Raw genomic sequence first — 6,370 nt, 5'->3', positions numbered from 1 at the left:
GGTTTATATATAGATTTTTTTTTCATTATGGACACATTCTTTGCCTTTCCTGAGCTTTGGGGGAGGCAGAGAGAAGTGTTCTTTTCTCTTTGTGGGGGTCTACCATCGAAAACATCGTCCTACAGTCCCAGAAGGAATTAAGTCCCTGACAGCGCTCTCATCCAAGGTGTCGTCTTTTCTTAATTTAACTGCTGTTCTGCCACTTCACTCCCACTGGACAACCAGGGACAAGATGTGACAATGAAGTGTTTGGCTTAAGTAGAAGCAGAGGACTTATATCTAACCTTTAACATACCTGGAATTTGATACATTTAAGCAAATTCCTCCTTGCTACTCTCTGGCTGCCCCACACTCAGTGAAGCTTGGGTGTCTCACCAGCTTGATACCCTTTGAATTTCCAGGCAGACATTCTGCATTTCTCTGCATTTCTATCACTCTGTTCCTAGGACCTTTTTCTACATCACTCGTGGTCTTCTAACTTCTAAGAAAAGAACTGTGTTCTGGAGCCTGGGCACTATGCTTTGCATAAACAAGCAGTTTCCTCATGATAGGCATGTGTTGATAGTCCTGAAACATTGAGAGGGTAAATGCATTGACTTAGAATGACCAATACCGAACAGAATTTTAAGTACAGGTGGCCTACTCCTGTGGAGTTTAATCACTTACTACTGTTCTTTCAAGAGTGGAAAATAAAATTATTTTTGACTGGAGGAAAATGATGAAAGTGAAAAACATTGTAATTTACATAAAACAACTTTATCATAAAAGAATGTTTTTCTGTAACTGCCTCCAAAGAAACAATTTCCTGGGGAAGTAAGTGACTAACTCATAGCTTCTAAGCTTTCAGTCAGATCCTGGCCCTTGCAGAAAAAAATAATGAATGGGGATCAGGATGATTCAACCTGAGATCTCAAAATGATAATGACATCCATTCTTGGAGACATCCATGTTTCCTTAACACGCTACAACTGCAGTTTGAAAGAGGCAGCTATGTAGCAACCTACAAAAACCAAATTGGGTGATACTCACATGTTGGGTGGCAATAAAAAAGATGAAATCTGAGGAGCCTGGTCCATCCTTCCCCTATTCTTGGAGGCATTTTGAGGTGTAGTTGCATTTCTCTTGCTTTTTTGCCCCTGTGCCATCATATGTCTACAGCCACTAATGAGCCGTAGAGTTATTGGACTGCAAAGCTGGAAGGGAGCTTGGAGATGCCAGAAGGACAGAAGATTTAACAGACATTTCTTTCCTAATTTAAGTGAAACTGGTCCCGGTCCTTTTCCTCCCTTTCCTTCTCCAGGAGACTACTGTGGGCTGCCTGAACACTGTACTGGACCTGCTACCTATTTTATGGTCTCTTTCCAGTGGAATTACGAAGGCACTGGCAGAAATGGCCTTCCAGAAACAGGGAAAACTAAAATTTTATTTATTTACTCATGATAGCATGCATATTTATAAACCAGATTGAGGTAACCTATAACCTCAGAATGGGATTGGAATTAAATTTGCAGCAGTAAGTACAATCACTCTCCAATTCTCTTTCTGTGATTGCAATATATTCATTCACTGAAACCATTTGCTAAGTGCCAGGCACTACAGATGTACAAGTCAAGCAAAGGTTTTCTGTCCTTGAGGAGCTCACAGGAGCAGTAGAGGAAGACATGGGAAAAAAAGAGGAATAAATTCTTTTCAGAGTACTGTTAGGGCACAAAGGAGAGAGAGTTCATTTCTACCAAAGGAAGTGAGGAATGGAGTCAAGAAAGGCATTATAGGAAAAGTGACCTTAAGCTAAGTCCTAAATACTAAGTAGGAGTGTCCAGGCTGCTTCAGGTAGAAGAGACACTGAGCTAAGACATGCGGCATCTAATTCATTCTAATGAGCAAAAGGCTTAAGGGGGACTTAGCAAAAGAATGAGACTGGATGGAAAGACAGGTTCAATGTAAGCACTTTATAGAATACTATTTCATTTCTGATTCAATTAAGCAAACATTTATTGGTCATTTATGTGTACATGGCACCAAGTGTATCATGGAAAATTCCTCCAGATGTGTTGCCAGCACTTTGCAGACACAACAGTCTTCAGCCTCAAGCTTTCAGTGACCAAAGGGAAATATGACTGCTTTTCCTGTATTTGAGTCAAAGTCTTATGATATGGTCAATGAAAACTAATGTAAGAGCAGTGGGATTTTCACAGAACCCTTCCCTGTTGTCAAAAGCCTCTGAGATTTTCTCAACAATGAGAAAGAAAACTGGGACGTGAAGTCTGCAGAGGGGACTTCCAAGCACTGCCCAGTCAGGCACTGGTGAGAATGGAGAGAGGGCACAGGAACCAGAGCCCCCACCCCCACCCCCTAATGCCAGCCATACACGCATCATTTCACAGAATATAGATACGATGTTTCAGAGTAAATAACTTCCCTTCTGATCAGTGCATGAAGATAAGAGTATCAGAGTCCTGACACTGGATTTTTAGGGTATTGGGGATTTTCAGAATATGGAGAACTTAGAGGTAGAGGAATTACAGCTTCAAATTTTCAGTTAATAGAAGAAATCAGGAAGCTCTATTCATTCAAACTATGCACCATGTGCATAGTCAAGAATCAGCAGAAACCCTCTGCATTTGCAAACACTTTGTGCTATAAAAAGTAATTTTAAAAAGCCACCTGTATATGTATATAAATATATATATTTAAAGACATGAAGGTTTTGATACTTTTTTACAAAGCTACAAGAGAAAACATATCTGTACAAACTATGTGTTTTAAAATAGCATTTTGTTCTATACAAACTGTTGTTAATCTGGGGGCGAAATACTGGTTTTCAAACTCCATCACATTGTGCCCAAGTGAATTTTCCTTGTTTGTCCTCCCCCCACACCCTCAAATTACTGTATTTGATGTAACAGGCATGTTAGAATGTTGGGTCTCACTGACCATTTTTGCTCTTTTTGTCTTGTCATTCTGAGTTCCTTTAGCTTCTGTACTCCATGCCCTTTGCTGTTTTCTCTTCCAGAGTCAAAGGGTGGTGTGCTGCATCTCATTAGCTGTACTGACATCATCTTGGTGAATTAAAAACCAAATGTGGACATTTGTAAAATCAGTGCACTGTTTCTAGAGAGAGAATAAATTCATTTTTAAAATCTGGAAGTATTATTTTATTGTGATGCTTTAATGAGGGGGGGAGTGAACAATCATTGATTAAGTCCCTAATGTGTACCCAGTACCCTCCATAAATTATCTTAGTCTTCACCAACAATCCTGTGAGATAAATACTATCAATATTATTTTCACTTTATAGATGAGGAAACGGGTGAAGAAGCGCTCAAAGTCATGCAATTATGTTTAGTGTCCCCGAAGTACATGTAGCATTCTCTGTCCACTTAGGGCCTGCTCCTCCGGAAAGCCTTCTCTGTTCTCTCAGACTCAGACCTAGCTCATAGGTTAGATATTTCTATGCTTCCACAACAAATTTTGCCTACTTGTATCCCAGTACTTCTGCCCTGCTCCTCACTCTCCTGCTACTGAGGTGGTTTTTACCAAGGTCACCCAGACCCTTCTTGATTATAAATCTTGTATATACTTTCAGTTTTTATCTTCCTTGACCTAGAAGCAATATTTAATACAGTTGGCTCTCCTCTCTTGAAATGTTCTTATTTTGGTTTACAAGACACAGACAGGGACCATGGATGTAGTCAGAGTACAGTGAGGGCCTCTGAAAAAAGACCCCTACCAAAACTCCGTATTAAACAATTTAGCAAAGACAGAGTCACATTAATTCTCTAAAGTAAAACATCAAACTAGGAATATAAGCATTCTTCAGTGAAGATTAGTTAAAACTAAAAGCCAGGAGTAACTTAGCCTGGAATGTTTGAACATCCCCCAGATAAGAAAATATCTCAGCATATCCCATGTCTTGTTTGTCTCAATTAAATGAGGCTATTCTAAAATTTACTTTAGCCTGCTAAAAGGCCCAGTTTATCTTTAACTTCACCCAAATGCTGCTTTTCCTCCTCCAGCCCCTAATCAAGTAATATATAACCTGGGCAATTAATATAGCAGGCAGGCCCAGCCATAAACAACATAGTGAAGGGCAGGAAGGATTCCATCTTAAAGATGATTGCATTTTTTACACCCAAGAAGTTAAGATTCTTAACTTTCTTTTTAACAAACAGACAATAACTCAGTCCACCTTGAGAGCAAGACAAGCAGCCTTGATTGATACACTCCCAAACCAAGAAACTGCCATTCTGAGAAAGAATCAAAGCAGTAAATTTCTTATGTTAACTGCAAAATAGTCTGGAAAACTGATAAGAAATTTAGTGTCTCTTCAAAGATAAACATTTAGAGACTATTTGGTGAATCTGCATCCCTAGCTCTTTGTCTCTCAACAGCCTGTAAATCTCCTAGACAGCACACCGCTATTGACTCTCTTGTCGTCTCCTGGCATGAGCCAGGAGCTCTATTCTCTCACTGTATCTCTAAATACTCTCCTACCTTGACTGTTTGCTAAATTCATTCATTGACTCCGCAGAAAAGAACCCCGGCATCAACACCGTATTCCCGGTTTTCCCCTACTTCTCTGACCACATCTTAATCTGTTTGCTCACCCCTTAAATTATGGTATTCCACCTCAAATCCATCCACTTTTATATCTCCTTTGCCATTACCCCAATACAGGTCACCACCATCTTAGATTATTGCTATCATAACTACTTAGTGATGTTAACTGTTATTAGCAACTACTTATCTGGATTTCATACTTCTCATCTTTACATCTCCAATCCAGTCTACAACACTGCAGCCAGGGGATCTTTCAAGAATGCTAACTTGTCATATCGTCACCACCCCCATCCACTTGACTGCTTTAAGTCTTTCATCTGTTTCCCTTGAATTAAAATCGAATACACTTGAGTTTTAGTCCAAACTTCTTAATATGGCTTGTGAGGGCCTTCATGATTTGGCTTCTGCCCCTTCTCTAACCTCATTACTATATTCCCAATTTCATCCTTACTACAGTTCTGGGCCCTCTCTGGAATGTTTCCTTTGCAAAGACTTTCCTAAACCCCTAGACTGGATTAGGAGCCAGCTCATGTGCTTCCATAGTACTCTGTGCTCTCCCTACTTGTGACCTTCATTATCCCTACATTATAATTGCTTGTACACTCCTTGCCTCCTCTCCAAGCTCTATAAAGGTCTGTCTTGCTTGCCAGTATATTTCTAGCACATGACATAAATAACATGCTTGGTAAATTATGCTGAATTCAGGTGTATCTGATTACACAGACTGCTCTCAGCTGTACCATGTTGCCCCAAACCTGTATCACTTTACCGCCTGATTGAGTTGGGTGTTTTTTAAGTTTTTTCAGTGCTTGTGTTGTCGTCACACTGCAGATGTCCAGATTCACTTAACATTATTTTTTTATTTTCTCTCTTAGAAAATAACCTCATCTGAATTACCCAATGTCTCTATATACATACAATCACCTCAAAATTGTTGTGAGGATTCAAAGAACAAGCACTTGTAAATGGGCTCAGCCTAGGGGCTGATATTTATTAGGTGTTATTTGGTGGTTCCCTTCTTTTTTTATTTACAATTCCGTTACCATCCGTATCCATTTTTTTTTTAATAAAAATGCCTTATGGTCTTGTGGGGAAGTTGGGGTTCCTATGGCCAGGATCCTCACTGAACTTAAACCACCTGATGATGTAACTGACCGGTTGTTATGCTACCGCTTCCACACCTTTAGGCAATGAGCTATTATTGCGCTATATAAAGGGCTCGGCCCATTGCTCTGGGTGGAGGCAGAGACGCTAGTGCTGGGCCTACCTCTGGAGAACAAGCCGGGTAATAAACCCTTTCACCCCAAAGAGCGTTTTGCGGTCAATTTCTTTAGTCACACTGAATCCATAGCAAACTTACCCAGGCTGAAACCCATTGGCAAAACAGGTCTTACAGCAATTTAGAGTTTACAAAATATTTTCGGTTTCTCAAGACATTGTTTCTTATCTTTACAACAGTTCTGCCAGGCATATAACATTAACATGCTCATTTTAAAGATAAACCTGAGGTCCAAAAATTCAATCAGTTCATCCTCCATCACAGTCAATCCCTGTCACACAAGGGATTATTTTAACAAGTCTACAGTGATTTTTTTTCCTCCCATCACATGTATTCTATACTCTACTACCAATGCTTGTTCCGGGAGAAAAGAAGTAATGGCAGGACTGGGAGTGAGAATCAGAGAACAATGGCCTGAATAGAGAATAATAGTTATAGTTGCCAGGCCCCAAGAATGATGCCATTCTAGCACCCATCTCTAGACCCCAATTTCAGTCCCTCTTCTGGCTGGAACTTAGGTGAGCTAAAGCA

Source organism: Manis pentadactyla, chromosome 4 (assembly GCF_030020395.1).
Source record: "Manis pentadactyla isolate mManPen7 chromosome 4, mManPen7.hap1, whole genome shotgun sequence".
In the NCBI taxonomy this organism is placed as follows: Eukaryota; Metazoa; Chordata; class Mammalia; order Pholidota; family Manidae; genus Manis; species Manis pentadactyla.
The sequence above is the reverse complement of the archived record's forward strand: the minus strand, read 5'-3'. Positions refer to the sequence as shown.